General features: G+C 43.1%; 1 long non-coding RNA gene across 1 annotated transcript; it reads right to left on the bottom strand.

Annotated features, from left to right (window-relative positions):
* Positions 1–16,010: 16,010 nt before the first annotated feature.
* Positions 16,011–17,660, bottom strand: LOC311010325. Its single transcript, XR_014596765.1, has 2 exons — positions 17,248–17,660; positions 16,011–16,502 (listed from the first exon to the last, which is right to left on the bottom strand). It is a non-coding gene; the product is annotated as an uncharacterized lncRNA (long non-coding RNA).
* Positions 17,661–20,760: the final 3,100 nt, after the last annotated feature.

The raw sequence follows: 20,760 nt of genomic DNA, 5'->3' as shown, positions 1-20,760 counted from the left end.
GTGGGACATTGAAGAATGCAGGTTATTTGACAACTGACACTGCAATAGTGGTTAAAACGTGTGTTACCTGCAAATAACAGCTTAAAAGCCTCTTCCCTGCGTGAAACAGCTATTACAGCCTTTTCCCCACATTAAACTTGTAAAAGCATTGTTTTGCACTTATTTGATGTTTAGACGCCATTTTGTGTTCAAAGTCACTGGAATCACACTGAAACGACAGAAGATCAAATGTATTGATATCAGTGGGACATTGAAGAATGCAGGTTATTTGACAACTGACACTGCAATAGTGGTTAAAACGTGTGTTACCTGCAAATAACAGCTTAAAAGCCTCTTCCCTGCGTGAAACAGCTATTACAGCCTTTTCCCCACATTAAACTTGTAAAAGCATTGTTTTGCACTTATTTGATGTTTAGACGCCATTTTGTGTTCAAAGTCACTGGAATCACACTGAAACGACAGAAGATCAAATGTATTGATATCAGTGGGACATTGAAGAATGCAGGTTATTTGACAACTGACACTGCAATAGTGGTTAAAACGTGTGTTACCTGCAAATAACAGCTTAAAAGCCTCTTCCCTGCGTGAAACAGCTATTACAGCCTTTTCCCCACATTAAACTTGTAAAAGCATTGTTTTGCACTTATTTGATGTTTAGACGCCATTTTGTGTTCAAAGTCACTGGAATCACACTGAAACGACAGAAGATCCACTCCAGAGTGCTGTTATGACTTAAATGTATTGATATCAGTGGGACATTGAAGAATGCAGGTTATTTGACAACTGACACTGCAATAGTGGTTAAAACGTGTGTTACCTGCAAATAACAGCTTAAAAGCCTCTTCCCTGCGTGAAACAGCTATTACAGCCTTTTCCCCACATTAAACTTGTAAAAGCATTGTTTTGCACTTATTTGATGTTTAGACGCCATTTTGTGTTCAAAGTCACTGGAATCACACTGAAACGACAGAAGATCCACTCCAGAGTGCTGTTATGACTTAAATGTATTGATATCAGTGGGACATTGAAGAATGCAGGTTATTTGACAACTGACACTGCAATAGTGGTTAAAACGTGTGTTACCTGCAAATAACAGCTTAAAAGCCTCTTCCCTGCGTGAAACAGCTATTACAGCCTTTTCCCCACATTAAACTTGTAAAAGCATTGTTTTGCACTTATTTGATGTTTAGACGCCATTTTGTGTTCAAAGTCACTGGAATCACACTGAAACGACAGAAGATCCACTCCAGAGTGCTGTTATGACTTAAATGTATTGATATCAGTGGGACATTGAAGAATGCAGGTTATTTGACAACTGACACTGCAATAGTGGTTAAAACGTGTGTTACCTGCAAATAACAGCTTAAAAGCCTCTTCCCTGCGTGAAACAGCTATTACAGCCTTTTCCCCACATTAAACTTGTAAAAGCATTGTTTTGCACTTATTTGATGTTTAGACGCCATTTTGTGTTCAAAGTCACTGGAATCACACTGAAACGACAGAAGATCCACTCCAGAGTGCTTTTATGACTTAATTGTATTGATATCAGTGGGACATTGAAGAATGCAGGTTATTTGACAACTGACACTGCAATAGTGGTTAAAACGTGTGTTACCTGCAAATAACAGTTTAAAAGCCTCTTCCCTGCGTGAAACAGCTATTACAGCCTTTTCCCCACATTAAACTTGTAAAAGCATTGTTTTGCACTTATTTGATGTTTAGACGCCATTTTGTGTTCAAAGTCACTGGAATCACACTGAAACGACAGAAGATCAAATGTATTGATATCAGTGGGACATTGAAGAATGCAGGTTATTTGACAACTGACACTGCAATAGTGGTTAAAACGTGTGTTACCTGCAAATAACAGCTTAAAAGCCTCTTCCCTGCGTGAAACAGCTATTACAGCCTTTTCCCCACATTAAACTTGTAAAAGCATTGTTTTGCACTTATTTGATGTTTAGACGCCATTTTGTGTTCAAAGTCACTGGAATCACACTGAAACGACAGAAGATCCACTCCAGAGTGCTGTTATGACTTAAATGTATTGATATCAGTGGGACATTGAAGAATGCAGGTTATTTGACAACTGACACTGCAATAGTGGTTAAAACGTGTGTTACCTGCAAATAACAGCTTAAAAGCCTCTTCCCTGCGTGAAACAGCTATTACAGCCTTTTCCCCACATTAAACTTGTAAAAGCATTGTTTTGCACTTATTTGATGTTTAGACGCCATTTTGTGTTCAAAGTCACTGGAATCACACTGAAACGACAGAAGATCCACTCCAGAGTGCTTTTATGACTTAAATGTATTGATATCAGTGGGACATTGAAGAATACAGGTTATTTGACAACTGACACTGCAATAGTGGTTAAAACGTGTGTTACCTGCAAATAACAGCTTAAAAGCCTCTTCCCTGCGTGAAACAGCTATTACAGCCTTTTCCCCACATTAAACTTGTAAAAGCATTGTTTTGCACTTATTTGATGTTTAGACGCCATTTTGTGTTCAAAGTCACTGGAATCACACTGAAACGACAGAAGATCCACTCCAGAGTGCTGTTATGAATTAAATGTATTGATATCAGTGGGACATTGAAGAATGCAGGTTATTTGACAACTGACACTGCAATAGTGGTTAAAACGTGTGTTACCTGCAAATAACAGCTTAAAAGCCTCTTCCCTGCGTGAAACAGCTATTACAGCCTTTTCCCCACATTAAACTTGTAAAAGCATTGTTTTGCACTTATTTGATGTTTAGACGCCATTTTGTGTTCAAAGTCACTGGAATCACACTGAAACGACAGAAGATCAAATGTATTGATATCAGTGGGACATCGAAGAATGCAGGTTATTTGACAACTGACACTGCAATAGTGGTTAAAACGTGTGTTACCTGCAAATAACAGCTTAAAAGCCTCTTCCCTGCGTGAAACAGCTATTACAGCCTTTTCCCCACATTAAACTTGTAAAAGCATTGTTTTGCACTTATTTGATGTTTAGACGCCATTTTGTGTTCAAAGTCACTGGAATCACACTGAAACGACAGAAGATCCACTCCAGAGTGCTGTTATGACTTAAATGTATTGATATCAGTGGGACATTGAAGAATGCAGGTTATTTGACAACTGACACTGCAATAGTGGTTAAAACGTGTGTTACCTGCAAATAACAGCTTAAAAGCCTCTTCCCTGCGTGAAACAGCTATTACAGCCTTTTCCCCACATTAAACTTGTAAAAGCATTGTTTTGCACTTATTTGATGTTTAGACGCCATTTTGTGTTCAAAGTCACTGGAATCACACTGAAACGACAGAAGATCAAATGTATTGATATCAGTGGGACATTGAAGAATGCAGGTTATTTGACAACTGACACTGCAATAGTGGTTAAAACGTGTGTTACCTGCAAATAACAGCTTAAAAGCCTCTTCCCTGCGTGAAACAGCTATTACAGCCTTTTCCCCACATTAAACTTGTAAAAGCATTGTTTTGCACTTATTTGATGTTTAGACGCCATTTTGTGTTCAAAGTCACTGGAATCACACTGAAACGACAGAAGATCCACTCCAGAGTGCTTTTATGACTTAAATGTATTGATATCAGTGGGACATTGAAGAATGCAGCTTATTTGACAACTGACACTGCAATAGTGGTTAAAACGTGTGTTACATGCAAATAACAGCTTAAAAGCCTCTTCCCTGCGTGAAACAGCTATTACAGCCTTTTCCCCACATTCACTAGCAAGGACCACACCGTCAACCAGATACGTTTAAGGGTTTTATTGATATTTGAACGAAAGACATGTCGAAGATCTTGGTTCTGTATGTGGAGCGTTGTGGGGCTTCTGTAGGGAATCAGCCGCCGCTCCCGGGCGGCGACGGACCCCCAAAACCTCCAATTATTTTAACAGGGATTGAGCGGACCTGAGATCTTTGAGATCCGAACGGATGTAGCGGTGGTACGTTTGGGAGGACCAGCGGCCCATGATGCGAATAAAATGTTCTGGGACGCCACTACGGGAGGCTGAAGTGGCGGCTCCGATCCTGAAGGAGTGCCCGGAATAGTTGAGGGGCGCGATACCGGACGATGAGAGCACGAGGCGTAGGTGATGGTGAAACCAGAATCGTGTAGCCACTTGGCCGGATTCGGAAATAAAGAGGGGATCTGTCGTGGTAGAGCTCTGGGATTTGCGGAATTGCAAGAAGTTCGAGAGGGTTTCGAAGGGGTTTAGTGGTGATTGGACCCGGAAGAAGAAGACGGGTGTAGGCGGACCAAATTGGTTAGTTTTGGTTTGCTTTAAGTGGAACACCATGATGTCGTCTGAAAAGTGGGACAAATCGGAAATGCAAGCGTGACGGCTCGGGTCGAAGTAGATGGTTGAGGAGGTAAATTCGGAGCATCTGAGGAAACCGAAAAAGGCTAGCAGAAACATGGCTTCCAGGGTTCTGGCGATTTGGGGAGTGCCGTACCCAGAGCGGATTGTGTGGAGGCAGGTGCACAGCAGGTCTGCAGTAAGAGGGAGACGCTGAGGTTTCGTGGCTGGCTCTTGGCGTAGGAGTCCTCTGATGAGGGAAGATATTTGGGGATGGCTGGTGGCCAGCCCCGGACTGCCGGTTATTAACTTGGAGTAGAAGCTTAAGCCGCTAAGGTAAGCTTTGATGGTGTGTGTTTTGATTGCCCTGATGGAATGGGCATAAGTGATGTAAGAAGTCAAGGTGATGAGATCGAACGACGGAAAGGTTATATATGTTGTATAGGTTGTGGAATTGGTGGAAGCTTTTCCAAGCCGTCCAGTAGGAAGAGAGTGTTGAGGGTGATAGGCTATTGATGATGGAGCTCTGGGATTCGCTGATCAGGAGTCTTAGCGCTGGAGTCACAAGGTGAATGTCAGCGCTGAATATGGAGGAACTGGCTTCGGGAAGATGTCGGCGTGAGGCGCCAAGCTTCTGAACTTCTGAAAAAGGAAGCGGGAAAGAGAGTCAGCAATGGCGTTGGCATGACCGGGTACATGGGCTGCACGGAGAACATATTGGTGGGTGACGGAGTGCCAGGTGAGACGTCGTGTGAATGGCATGATGGATGGGGAGTTGGAGCGACCTTTGTTAATGATGTCTACTGCCGCGAGGTTATCGGAATATATGAGAATGGATTCGCGGGACCATTCGTGTCCCCACAAGATGGCGGCGGCTATTATGGGGTAGATCTCGAAGAGCGCAGAGGAAGCGACTTGGCATTCATTTGCGAGCTCTGGGGGCCATGCTGCTGCGAACCATCTTCCGTTGTAGAAACCCCCAAAACCGACTGAATGAGCGGCATCGGTGTACAGGTGGATGTCATGTGGGTGCCTAAGTTGGTCGTGGTAGAAGAAGGTGATACCGTTCCAGTTGGAGAGGAGGTTGAGCCACAGGCGGAGTTCAGCACGGCTTGGGCTATCCAGGGAGATGGAGGTCAAGAGTGATGGAACGGAAGAAGCGACGGATAGTAAGTGGGATATGAAGGCTCGCCCTTGGGGGATGATGCGTAGGGCGAAGTTAAGGTGGCCCAGAAGGGACAGCAGTTGGCGTTTGGTGCAGCACGGGGCGTAAAGGAAATTGGAGATCAGGAGGCTGATTCGGTTGAGCTTTTCGACCGGGAGAGAGGCCTGGAACTTGTTTGTGTCGAGGGTGATACCAAGAAACTCTAGGGATGTGGAGGGTCCCTCGGTTTTCTCTGCGGACAGTGGAACTCCAAGGTCGGCAAAGACTGAGGTCAAAATGACCAGGCCGGAGGCTGGTGGTGACGATGGGGGGGAAATGATAAGAAAATCATCCAAAAGATGGATGACAAAGGGGATCCCGTGGTTGTTGGACAGGATCCAGCAAAGGGCTTCGGACAGGGTGTCGAATAGTTTGGGGCTGCTTTTGCAGCCGAAAGTGAGCCTGACGGCAAAGTAGTAAACGGACGCCGAAGAAACGCCAGAAGTCAGGGTGGATGGGGAGGACTTTGAAGGCGTTGGTGATGTCGGTTTTTGAGAGCCACGACCCTTTGCCGGCAAGTTTAATGAGGGTGATGGCATGGTTGATGGTGGCATAGTGAAGGGAAAAATCCTCACTCGGGATCAAGCTGTTCATGCTTGGGATGGTACTGCCGTGTGGTGCTGAAAGATCTATGATAATGCGTTTTTTTGCCGGAGTATTTCCTGGTTGCGATGCCAAGGGGGCTGATGCGAAAGTTAGGAAAAGGGGGATGGACGAATGGTCCGATCATGAAGCCTTCCTTGACTTCTATTGCCAGCAGGCGGTCGACTGATTCTGGATCGGTTATAGCTGACTGAAGGTTTTTAACCTCAAAAGGAATGGATGGTTGTGTGGAAAGTCCGGGATGGAAACCCTCTTTGAATCCTTTAATCAGGAAGTGAACGAAGGCTGGATCGGGGTGGTTATGAAGTGCTTCTGCTAAAGCTGTGATGTTAATGGGTGTAGATAAATGCTCACCTGGTTTCGGCGAGGTAGGGTTGTGCGGGCATGCTGGGCGGGCGTGGCCCCCGCCGCAGAAGGAGCAGACGTGGAGGAAGCGGCACTGGGACATGGGGCATCCGGTGCTATTGAAGTTGTTGCAGATGGAACGTCCTCCTTGGTGAAAGATGGGTCTGCCTTTTTTATCAATGCCTTTGGTTATGGGGAAGGTGGAGGGTGCGGATGACACCCGTTTAGGAGATATGGGTGCTGGTGGACAAGCCGACGACAAGCGGGAGAATGCTGACGCTCTCGTTCGGCTTCGATACGGCTCATTGTGGGTGGGGATGGAGCAAGAAGAGGCTGGGTGAGATGGGCCGCCGCAAAGGGGGCATTGGAGAGCTGCACGGGCGGCGAAGATGCGGCAGTATATTTCGTTATCGAGAGTGCCCCAGTAGGTGGCCTCGTTAAATTGTGAGAGGCGGGCTGCAGCTTGGGAGGCGAAGTGTATATGGTACTGATAGAAACCGTTTCCTCCGAAGCGGAGGGCAAGGTTCAGGATGGTGGACAGATAGTCGTCCAGTTCATGTCGTCGCATGGGGAATTTGGAGCATAAGACGTCTCGAAAAAGGGAGAAGGCGTAGGCAAACTCTTGCTTGAAAGCACTTATTTGATGTTTAGATGCCATTTTGTGTTAAAAGACACTGGATTCACACCAACATTAAATACTATCTATCTGTCACGTGCAGTCGTGGAGTGGCACACAAGTGAAACTACATTTCAGTAACAAAGCTCACACACATTGCCTTCCTGACATCTCTCCTCCTCCCCCTGTGTCCTCCTTACAGGCTGAAATGAAAGGATTTAGTCAAAAAATAACCAGGTGTGGCTTTTACTTGGAAAAAGTCACAAAATCAAAGACATTTTCTGTCGCCAGTAGGTGGCGCTCTGACTGTGAGTGAATATCAAAGTGCAGATGTGTTCAGGAAGGAACTCTAATCAAGTGTGGAAAGTTTGGAGCAGATCAGAGAAGAAACACTGAAGTTATAATAGTTTTGATGTTTATGGTCAGTTCAACTGACAGCTGTGTGAGTTACATGTGAAGTGTGCCATCTCTCCTCCTTGTGGTGGAAATCAGTTTATGATCACCTGATGAGAAATAAGAATACAACTCCTAACAGCGCTTTTAGTAATTTATTCTATAAAGAGTAGTGTTGTAGTACTCGAGATCGGTCTTGGTCTCGAGACCGGTCTCGAGACCATTTTTTTAGGTTCTTGGTCTCGTCTTGGTATCGACGGCATTTTTACTCGGTCTTGTCTCGGTCTCGGACCGGGCGGCCTCGGGTTTTTTGAACGAGACCGGTCGAGACCATTGCTGATAGGCTTTTTGTCCATGCTTTACTGATAAGAGTTTTTTTCCTGTCCTGACGCATAATTAATACGTGTCAGATTCCGCTCATGCAGAGAAATTACCAGGATAATTATTTTTTTAATACATATTCGTTGCGAAAATTTACAAAACCAAAAGAACGAGTCCTCCAGCAATAAGGGGATTCCGTGGCCGTCTCATTTCTTGAGAAAAAAATCATTTTCAATAATGAGACGATCACTACATCGTCCTCACTGCTATTTTTATTTTCAACGATCCCGATCGGGTCCAGGTGGACTTCAGGACCAGGTTGCAGCACTACCGGCACCCCACATCTCCGCGATCCACCAGACCTGAACAGGCTGCAGTCCGTCCCCGATCCCAAACTCCTCGGCGATCGCTCGCCACAGTCTGTCCCTCATCTCCGCATCTTTATAGTGTTCAGACTGTCATAAGGCGCTTTGGTTTGAGTGACGGTTTTTGACGGACGAATACCCCGCCGCCGCCTCTCGTCGGCCGGCCAGCCACCGCCGCCTGTCGCCGGCTAATGCAGCTTATCGCCGGCCGGCCGCCACGGCCACCGCCAACTGTCGCCGCCAACCGCCGCCTATCACCGGCCGCCGCGGCCACCACCGCCGCCGGCCAGCGCCAACTGTCGCCGGCCCCTGCAGCCTGTCGCCGGGCGCCGGCCGCCGCCGCTCGCCCAAAGTCATATATAAATAATTAATATATATCGCGTTTTTTTTAAAGTAAATAAAGGAAAACATCACACTTTGGCCGTTTGTGTCGTCTTGATCTGCTCTGCAATACATATAAATATTAACATTTATTATTGTACGATTATTCATATTTCCTCCGCTTTTTCCTGCTCTCTCTCCTCTCGTCCCTTCGCGATTTGTCTTTCAGCGCAATGCATGATGGTAAAATTTGCTCGGCTAGTGACCATCGGCTGTACACTACTTTTCACGATGCATTGTGGGAAACTTTGAGTGCACTATATAGGGAATAGTAATGCTCACTACACATTCGGACACCCCTACAAAATGGCGAACTCCCTATATAGTGCACTATATAGGGAGTGGGGAGTGATTTCGGACACAGCCTATGACTTGAGATTTATTTCATTCATTGTGCTGCTATGAAAACAACAGCACAAAGATTGTTTTTGTTGTTGCATTTATTTAAGAGCAAACTTAAATTAAATTTATTTTTAAAAAACTCCCATTTTGTTGTTTTTCCTTTGATCTATATGGTCTTGGTCTTGTCTCGGTCTCGACCTCTAAAAGTCTTGGTCTTGTCTCGGTCTCAACCTCTAAAAGTCTTGGTCTTGTCTCGGTCTCGGCACTCTCTGGTCTCGGTAATGTCTTGGTCTCGGTTGATGCGGTCTTGACTACAACACTAATAAAGAGTCCAAAACAGGCTAGCAGTCGCTACAGACAGACTGTAAACAGACAAAGTCTAATAAGTCAAAGCCCTCGCAAACAGGGTGTCCAAGCGGACCGCATCACCGACATACAGCTTCAGAGCAAACTATCTGGCCAGATAGGGGCAGACTCCTTAAGAGTCTGACCAAGTCTTCAGTCTTGAGAAGGGCTTTTTATACAGATGTTTGTGATGTGTCATCAGAGAAGCATTGTTCCGTTGTTTGTGTGGACGGAGAACTTTGTCCAGAATGTGGTGTTTGAACCACTCATTAGTGTCCATAGATCCATATTGACTTGCCAGCTGTGCTGGTGTCACAAGATGCATTTCACAACTCATGACATGACATAAGTGTGCAGAATACAGGTTACCTCATGACACTTGGAATAGTATGAGTTCCTTTACAGAAAAACCACATGAACTTCACATGTGATCACATATGAATCACATGTGGTCACATGTGATCACATGTGGAATGAAAACATGTGGTCACATGTGGTCAAATGAGATCACATGTGACCACAGGTTATCACATGTGACCACATGGTCTCATGTGACCAAATGTTATCACATGTGGAATGAAAACATGTGGTCACATGTGGTCACATGTGGTGAAATGAGATAACATGTGGTCACATGATAACATGTGGTCACATGTGATAACATGTTCATTCCACATGTGGTCACATGATAACATGTGGTCACATGTGATAACATGTTCATTCCACATGTGACCACATGTTTTCATTCCACATGTGATAACATGTGGTCACATGAGACCATGTGGTCACATGTGATAACATGTGGTCACATGAGACCATGTGGTCACATGTGATAACATGTGGTCACATGAGACCATGTGGTCACATGTGATAACATGTGGTCACATGTGAGACCATGTGGTCACATGTGATCACATGTGGAATGAAAACATGTGGTCACATGTGATCACATGTGGAATGAAAACATGTGGTCACATGTGGAATGAACACATCCACATCCACTGGCTGAAAAGTAAACTTGCATCAGAGCGTCTGACCCGTGTCACAGCTCCTCTCCTCTCGGTGGCATCGCGACTCCACGACACAAACGCACCCCGTAATCTCTTGTTTATGACAGATACGACTACACAAAATACATCATAATGTGTATGGTAATCCATCGATCCACTGATTGATTATCGAAGGCTTCAAATGCACAAACGGGAGGAGGGTCAGCAAAAAAGCGGCCGTGACCGGACATGCAGAGTCGGCCGTTGCCATGGAGTCCCTAGCAATGATCCGCTCAGCGGCGGTCTATCGAGAAATAAACACCACAGAATATTGTTGATTGACCAATCAGAATCGAGTATTCAAGAGAGTCGTGTTCTAAAATGTAATAACTATTACATCACCTAAGCTGGCCCATCTATTTAGCTGAAAACAAACTTAGTTTCATTTTTAATTTAATTTATTAACCTAATTTAGAGTATTGTTTTGTAGAACCTCTTCCAAGTTGAACTAAGTGCAAAAGCTCCTATCTGCAAAAGGAGGACAAACGAGGGGGGGAAAAAAATGTAGTTTACATTTCATGAGGCCTTTAATCACGCTAGCAAATTAGGCAACCATTCAATTTTGGTTTCACACTTGCTCAAAACATCACAACCAGTATGACTTATTTTCACAACATCACAACCAGTATGACTTAACATTGGCAATATAGAGACAATAACATGTGTAGCACATGTGGAAACACATTACATTAGAACTGAATATTATTTTTATGTGGCATTTATGCTGTGGATGTAGATTGCAAGACAAAAACTGGCATTAAACAAATTATACAACTATTATCTTCTCTATATACAACACATTTTTCAATCTTGGTTTTGAGACTCTTCTCAAAACATCACAACCATACAACACATTTGGTTTTGAGACTTTTCTCAAAACATCACAACCAGTGTGACTCCTAACATTGACAAAATAGATTACAATAACATGTGGAGCACATGTGGAAAACATCTTACATTAACCCTTGTGTCTGGGCCTCATTTAGGTACACTCTTACCCGATGAGGACAAAAGTGTCCACGGAAAAAACACCATAAAAATGTCAATATTTCTTTTCAGTTTTTGTACTAGTTTCGCTTCATTCCGTTTAATCGCATATTATTTTAAATGTGTCTGCGTCATATTACACATCATTTGAAAGCTACGAGTCTCGCGAATCGAACAAAGTAAGCCGTTTTAGGCTCACGGAAAACACATCAAAAGCAAACACAGCATGTGTGCAAGGAGTGCACAGAAACAAGACCAGCGTTCCCTACCTTTCGAGCTGTCTGGAATCCAAAATCAACATGTGGCATGCTAATCCTTATATCCAGAGAACGGTAAGAGTCCAACGAACAAAAGTAGCCACTTCGTTTAGTCCCACGAGCACGCTAACTCCGGTAGTCATCCATAACACGCCATGTGTTGACGTTGTGAGTTTCTGAACAAAATATTGTTTATAGCTAGTTATCGCTCTTCGATGACGGGCGAACAACAAAGCTTCGATGCCCGCGTACGGCAGCTTCTTGGCGACAAAACAAGCCCCCTTCCACGATTCTGCGATCCGAATTGGCTGAACAATCTGTCTATCAAGAGAGCCAGTGCGTCACTGCCTCTCGGCTGACCAACCAAAAGAATCCCCAGGCAGAGAGCCAATAAGCAGAGGAGTACATTTTTGACTGACAGGTCTTATAGCCAATGAGCTTACGATTCCAGCTGTATAGAGTGGTGAAGTCCCGCCCCTCCATTTCCGGGACATGGGTCCTCAAAAGCAAAAAAATATCAATGCGATTCAATGGGTAGATACAAATTATTTTCTGGTCCCGTTTGAATTGTGCCATGGATTTCACATATGTTCTTTGTGATATTTAAAGAAAATTTTTCACGCAAAGAAGACGACAATTAAGCGCGAAGAGTTTTGATAAAGTTAGGTTTTGTGTGAGCCGCTTTGTGAACTACAGCTCCTCGCTGTTCTCGTCGCGAATGATATACGTCACCACCCGCCGAGTCCGAAGTCCGCCGAGATGGCTGTTTCTCTGCTCCACTTCACCGCTTTTTTCCAAGGGCAGAATAAAAGTATCGAAAGGGGGGAGAACCACTATAAGTCGGGTCATGTGGAGAGCCTCAACTTCGCCGATGGGGAGATGGTTGGCCTTGTTCACGCCAGTCAAAGGGAGCGGCGCTACAAGGCATCGGTGAGTATTATAACTCCACTAGCTAACTACGTTAGCAACAGTGTCCGCCTTTTTTTCCCTCCGACTTGTGAACTCGTACTAGATCGATCTGACATGCTCATTGTGCAGAGTGACGAAATTACAGCTACCGGTACGTACCTACAATCAATCAATCAATCAATCAATCAATCAATCAATCAATCAATCAATAAATAAATACAGTGACTCCCGATACTTTAGGATGTGGTGTTAGAGGACTAATTCATCTGTCTAACCATCAGTAGAGAGGACTGAATCTGTATATAGTATGTAAATAGTTCTTTTGTTCAATAGAGTGTTCTTTTGTTCGTGTTCCAATCATTTTGGGAGACAATGGATCAGCGTTCCTGTCGCGTCTCCTGTCAGTACCTGTTAGCAGGGAAGCCAATGATCCTAATACAAACTAAAGGAGCAACAAAAAGGTACCAAGGTCAATTCATTTAATCAGTCAAACTTATTTACAGAGACAGGTGTGTAACCCCCCCCCCCCAACCCTCTCTCACCCCCTGCAGGCTCTGTGGGCACAGATGAGCGGCCAGGTGAACGTGGAGGTGGACCAGATCAGAGACCACTACCAGAACGTGGCCTCCAAGAACTGCAGAACATGTCCGTGGAGCTGTGGACATGCACGGTTCCCTACGTACGTAAAGTGAAACTAACACATTATATATGTCCATTACACATCCCATGTCTTTATTTATTCAGTTTATTTTAATAGTAATAATTATGACTAACATTCAGTGAAGACTTAAAATTCAGTATCTCCAAAATTGAAATATTGCAAAATAAAACATTTCTTAAAGCATTTTTAATATAGAAATGTTGGCTTTCTGAAAACTATGTACAATATGCACTGGAAATTGACTTTTCCGTGATATAGTAATGTAATTATTTGTTGATAATTACCCCCCCCCCCCAGACAATTCCTCTCTTTTTTGGTTCTGACCCGTTTGCATCCCTGATATACCATTCACTCTCTTTTCTCTCTCTATCTCTCTTGTACCCTCCCCCCCATGGTTACTTGTTGCTTATGAGACCTGCCATGTAGGAAAAAGTAGAAAAAGTTTTAAATTAAAAGCCCTACAACCTTTCATACACGGTTCAGTGATATTGATTTGATTTTGATCAGAGAAATAAGCACCACTCTTTTTGTCAACTAATTGGTTACCAGTTTTACTTGTTTTCCTTTCCCTTTTAGATTCATGCCAGGACAGTGAAGAGGAATGCCACCAATTAGTTGACAGAAAGAGTGGTGCTTATTTCTCTGATCAGTGGCTGTTGAAGATTAACTAGTGCACAGCACAGCTGCACCAGCACGTCAGCGGAACTCCTGAGGTGGGAGGGGATGACCTGAAGGATTTTGAAGTCCTTGATGCGCGCATTCGCCCTTTCGACGTGGATGCGGTTACGCGCCACTTCTCGCGTTGCCCGCACCTCGCTCTCCGTGAACTTCCCGTTATTCAGGAAAGGCGGAATGTTCACAGACACACCTTCTGGTACAATGTCAGATATTAAAAATCCCTTGTCTGCTATCACCATGTCTCCAGCCTCCAGGTGGTCAAGCAGACCTGACTGGATGGTGATGGCCTTGTCAGACACAGAGCCTGGGAACAAGGAGCTACAGAAGGTGATCACGCCGTTAGGAGCGACACCAATCAGCACTTTAAAAGAGTACATCCCTCTGTAGGTCGAATACATCATCTTGGCCTTGTCCATCTCCTTTGGAGCAGCCACCTGGATGTCGGTGCAGTCGATGATGATCCTGCAGTTGCTGGCAGAGGGCACAAAGGATGCAGGCATGCTCTCCCTGTTCTTGTGTCGACTGGGCACAGCTGCCATCATGTTCCTGAACAGTAGCTTATGCAGCAAATGAATGATTGTCTTAACTACATTTGCTACTGTTGCAGTGCTGCAGGAAAACAGCTGGGCCAAGTGCAGGTTGGTGTAGTTCTGGCGAACCTTCATGAGCGCCATGAACACCTGAGACTCCATCGTCAGTCCTTCAACCTTCCATCCAGCTGCATAGACGATGGAGCCCTCAAAGCGCTGCACCAGCCCCACCACCTTTCTAAACATCGCCTTATCTGGAAGGCCAGTCTCCATCCTGATGACTTCATCACTCCGACCTTCAGGAGAGTAGATGTCTCTGTTTTGACAGACTAGACTAGAGTCCTGGCAAACAACGGTGCCCTCAGCCTCCTCCGTCTCTCCTCCATTGGGTCCTGGGTAGATCTCATTCCCTTTCACCTTGCAGTATGTGTGGTCGATGTGATCAATGTGGTCAGGGTCAGGGGACTCATTTGATGGTTGGGTTGGGCGGGTAGGGGTAGTCTTCGACCACTTAAAAAGACATGGGCCCTTTTCTTTGCCATGTGGAAAATGGCAGCCACACACCCTAGAATGTTCATTTGGCACGCTGTCTGCACGTCTGTAAAACAAAATGGGAAAAAAAACATTACCATTGATACTATCGATGGCAGTGTTATGGTATACTTGTGTGAGTGGTTTACTGTTTTTCTTCTCTTGATTTATCAGTGGAAAACGTGCCATGTGTTATCACTGCAAGTGAGTGCTGTCAGTCCCATTGTAGATCCTTGCTTATGTGTGTCTTGTTTTCCTTTCCCCTTTAGACTAGTGCCAGGACAGTGAAGACGTCGCCCTCACCGTGAGCTTCAACGTGGTGTGACTGAAGATGGTTACAGTTAATGATTACAAAGTACAATATTGTTTTGGCAAAATAGATTTTGCATTTATTGCCATATGAACAATATGAAAAAAAAAAACTAACATCAAGTTGGTGTCATCAACTCTTGGCACAGACGCATTCTTGATATGAACAGTAATAATAATTCTCAAGCAAAAACTTAAATTGTAGTTGCACTACAGACCAAGGTTAAGGTCATAAATTTCACAATTAGAAGTGCACATTAGGGAGAAATAAACAGTAAACAAGTCGGGGATATTTGAGTGTGCAACTTTTTTTGTCTTCTGGGCAAAGAGGTGGGGAGCAGTGTGCAATTGCGAAGTAGAACATCTTAGAGGGAACAGTGATTTTAGGACTGGATTTTAGGTTTTTTACATACCTGTAATCATAATCATATCCAGATATCATATCCAACATCTGGTTGTATTTTACTGGTGAATAGGACCCACCGGTGTATTTTCAATGGAAAAAAGGTACAATTTACACACATGTTTTTTCATTATGTTGTAATGACACAGCAATGGGTTTATATGTTTTATTATGACAATAAAAAAAATCATGTACAGTACCAGTCAAAGGTTTGGACACAGTCTTACAATTACAACAAACCCTAGATAGTGTTGCTTTAAGTGGCGTGCCTGGGAGTGGCTACCCTGTGGACTACTTTGTAGTTGCCATAATAGCACACAATTTGAATAAAATCTAAGTTACAAATACTAATGCAAATAAATGACTGTCATCTTTCACCTTGGGAATAAAGTATTCTGTTAAAGTCTAATTGTTTTAAAATACAAACCTTGTTTTTCACTCAAAGAAACACAGCATAAACTCATCATAACAATAAACTGAATTTATTTCAAATGGTACACAAAATCCAAGGCGTTGACTTGCAAGCAGGACACAGGAACAGAGTACGATGGTGCTGAGGAAAGAAGAATAAAGACAACATAAATTTGGATAAAAATGACCAATGACTTAAAGGCTATGCAGTTAGATTTGTGAGGGTGTAATTGTTCTCCCTGATGGTTAAATAATTAAATGCATTCATAATGGTGTAATGAAAAGTCATGACATGTGCACAAGGAACCACTCCACATCTATCATTTAAGGTGAAATGTTATTCACATGGGGCGGTGCATTGTACACAATTTGTGTGACTGCAAGACTCATTGTCGTATTTGTGATTTTTAGTCCCCAGTTGGTCATCATTAAGTTTTAACTACTGCTGTGGATGATGACACTGATAACTGTGATGCAGTGGAATTAACGAAACACTTGACCTGAAAATTCCTGTGTCTGTCAGCTCTGGTTGGGGGCTTTAGCTGTTCCTGCAAAAAGAGAGAAAGGAAACAAAGCAGAACATGATTTATTTAAAGGATGGAGTAAATCCCCTTTTTTGATTAATTCTTTCAAGACTGTTACACACATGGTTACAGTAATCATTTGTGTTATTGGCCTAACTTACCCCTCAAAGTAACAAACAATCCAGAAGAATTTCATGCAAGGCTGGCTGCTGGTCCCTGCCGACTCTCCCTGATCTGTCTGATCTTAGTTTTGTTTATTTTATTTTAAAAATGATATGAGATTACAAGAATGCATTTAAAAGGCTGAAAATACATGTAATACATGTTGCCCACAAACCTTTCTCACTACCTTCATCACTGCTCTGAAGCAAGATTATTCTCACACAGTCAGTTGAAGCGTATGACTATCAAATAATGCCCACTCTTTGGAAATGTGTGGTTTTCTGCACTGATTTGTCATGTGACCTGTGGATATCTGATTGTCAACAGGAGCACTAGCTTTAAGGTTTTCAATGAAACAATTTAAGCAAGACCATTTTGTCAATATGTCAAACATGCAGAAAACATCTGCACCATCATCAAAAAATCACACAATGGGCTCTTTGCACAGCAAAGAGTCCATTCCAAAAGGTTCATACTTTTTCTTCCAATTGTGTGGATGTGGATGTACTGAAACGTAAAGTTAATGAGAGCTTACGCCCATAGTTAGCTGCTAGCCGATTAGAAGCTATGTTATCTGTTGCTAAATTTGTATCAACATTTATCTTACCTGATCAGTTGAAGCCAGCGATTCCTAGCCCTTTTATCAGACGGGAAACGATAGAATTTACAGCCGTTTCTGCTGGAATGTGGACATTCAGGAACAAAACACACCGGCATCTTATCTGTGGATGGAGAAAAAAGGGAGGGAAAAGGGCGATGACGTGACGTCACATACGCGACACAACATGTAGTCTTTATCATTGTGTTTTCTCAATGAATTTTAACTGAAGAATTGCACAATAAACGGTCAAACTCTTGACATGGAAAATTATAATTTAAGCCTATAAACAACATTTGTGTAATCCAAGGCATAACGACCGGGGGATCAGATAATAATTATTTTCCGTCCATTGAACACCATTCATTTTTTTCGCTCCGAAAGGACCCATGGCGCCGTTACTTCCTGCTTCCGCTTCGGCACTCTATGTTACATGGGGGGAGGGGGCTTGAGGGTGAGAGCGCAGCAGCTCAGAAAGGTCAGACTGGCTGTGTTCGAAATGCCATACTAACGTACTGCCTACTACATACTCAACGTGTATTTACTGCATACTGCCTACTAAATGAGCGTTTGAGTATGCTGTTACCCTCAGACTGTTCACACCAAAGTATACACATCTCATACTACATTTTTTTGTTTTTTTTTACTTTATTGACATCTCGTCCTCATCTTCTCTCACGTAACCGAATCGATTACGTTAGCGGTTCTAGCTCCCGTTTTATATTAATTACTTATCAAAATATAAAGCATGATTATTATTACAGTTAATTTAATATTTCTAAATATTTTTTAAGTCAAATTACAACTGTCAAATGTTTTCTACAGTTTATTATATATGCGCGCTCTCACGCTTTCCCTCTTTCTTCCTCTTACCTGAGTAGCTTCTTCACTCGCCATCGATCGCGACTGTTAAGCAGCTTTTATCGATCATTAAACTTCCGTTCATAGATCGTATTATACCTCTGACCACGGAACACCAGCAACCTTCACCGCGGAGACGACGCAGGCAATCTGCCCGTCGGAGGAGCTACATTATTCACATACATGGAATTTGGATTTCCCTCTGAAGTAAGTAATATGACTTATCTGGTTTAAATACGTTCCTTTATTATTTGATTATCAATAGATGTGCATATGCATGCATAAACAAATGTAGGCTACATGTAGGCTAATATAAGTGGTTTTAATAATATCATGTATGAGTTTGGTGTGATAAAAATAAACAAGTACAAGCAAGTGGGATATTAGTGAATAATTTATTAGACAAATAATCCATGTTATATATACAGGTTGCAATACGTGTATGATAAGAAGGAATAAGTAGTTTATCAACAAAATAATAGGAAAACATTCAGAATAAATGTAATATCTGATGTTTTCTGTTACAGGTTGGTGCAGACGGCCATACTGCAGGTCAATCCTCATGTTCCCCCGATGGGCCTCTACTTCGGGAAGGGGATTTAAGGAAGGACTTCTGTCTTTAAAGGCGTTCCACGGAGAACCTCGTCCACTGCTTACTAACATGGGTTCCATGTCCATAGTTCCACGGTGGTGATGGGGGTGACAGCGACGAAGCCGAGCCACTCCAGCAGTCCTGGGACATCCTCAGAGGCTCGTAGCTGCGGTGTCCGCTCCAAATGTCCAGATCCCTGTGTTGCAGGAACATGATTATTGTTGAGGTTTTATTTGTGTTTATCAGTAGTGCAGTTTATAAGTAATACCACATAGTAGAAGTTGTTACAGACAAATGTTTCCTGTTTAATGATTTACGATTATTAGGCTGTGTACAAATCTAAATAATAAATATCTGAATATATATATATGATTGTTGACTCATGTTTTAGGCCTGCAGGTCTATTTCCCTCCTGCTCTGGAGGAGAGACCCTGCTGCAGTGGTTGGCATCATGGCTGAGGAGATGGGGTGTAGTGGGGTAATAGCAGGTCTTTGCTCCATCACCTCATCCATGACAACAAACACTTCCAGTGTGCAGCAGTGACCTCTCCTCCCTCAGTGCTGACACCGTCAGTTCATACAAACAACACTTCTCATAATCATTGTTTAGATCAACTATTCACCACTAGTCATATATTATAATATGTACTGTAATACTGTTCCACATGGGACCAACTTAATGGACTCTGATGTTTGAACACATTGTAGATATTACCCTGCACTGACTTTGCCTGATTATTAATAAGAAAGACAACTTCATCTGGTTTTCAATAGAAATATACAGTTTATTATATATGCGCGCTCTCACGCTTTCCCTCTTTCTTCCTCTTACCCGAGTAGCTGCCTTCACTCGCCATCGATCGCGACTGTTAAGCAGCTTTTATCGATCATTAATCGTCCGTTCATAGATCGTAGTATACCGCTGACCACGGAACACCAGCATCTTCACCGCGGAGACGACGCAGGCAATCGGCCCGTCGGAGTACATGTACATGTTATTTGGATTTCCCTCTGAAGTAAGTAATATCACTTACCTGGTTTAAATACGTTCCTTTATTATTTGATTACCAATAGATGTGCATATGCATGCATAAACAAATGTAGGCTACATGTAGGCTAATATAAGTGGTTTTAATAATATCATGTATGAGTTTGGTGTGATAAAAAAACAAGTACAAGCAAGTGGGATATTAGTGAATAATTTATTAGACAAATAATCCATGTTATATATACAGGTTGCAATACGTGTATGATAGGAAGAAATAAGTAGTTTATCAACAAATGAATAGGAAAGCATTCAGAATAAATGTAATATCTGATGTTTTCTCTTACAGGTTGGTGCCAGACGGCCGTATTGCAGGTCAATCCTCATGTTCCCCCGATGGGCCTCTACTTCGGGAAGGGGATTTAAGGAAGGACTTCTGTCTTTCAAGGCGTTCCACGGAGAACCTCGTCCACTGCTTACTAACAGAACAGATGGGTTCCATGTCCATAGTTCCACGGTGGTGATGGGGGTGACAGCGACGAAGTCAACGAGCCACTCCAGCAGTCCTGGGACATCCTCAGAGGCTCGCAGCTACAGTGTCTGCTCCAAATGTCCAGATCCCTGTGTTGCAGGAACATGATTATTGTTGAGGTTTTATTTGTGTTTATCAGTAGTGCAGTTTATAAGTAATACCACATAGTAGAAGTTGTTACAGACAAATGTTTCCTGTTTAATGATTTACGATTATTAGGCTGTGTACAAATCTAAATAATAAATATCTGAATATATATATATGATTGTTGACTCATGTTTTAGGCCTGCAGGTCTATTTCCCTCCTGCTCTGGAGGAGAGACCCTGCTGCAGTGGTTGGCATCATGGCTGAGGAGATGGGGTGTAGTGGGGTAATAGCAGGTCTTTGCTCCATCACCTCATCCATGACAACAAACACTTCCAGTGTGCAGCAGTGACCTCTCCTCCCTCAGTGCTGACACCGTCAGTTCATACAAACAACACTTCTCATAATCATTGTTTAGATCAACTATTCACCACTAGTCATATATTATAATATGTACTGTAATACTG

This window comes from Eutrigla gurnardus (assembly GCF_963514095.1).
Source record: "Eutrigla gurnardus genome assembly, contig: SCAFFOLD_93, whole genome shotgun sequence".
Lineage (NCBI taxonomy): Eukaryota > Metazoa > Chordata > Actinopteri > Perciformes > Triglidae > Eutrigla > Eutrigla gurnardus.
The sequence above is the reverse complement of the archived record's forward strand: the minus strand, read 5'-3'. Positions and strand labels throughout refer to the sequence as shown.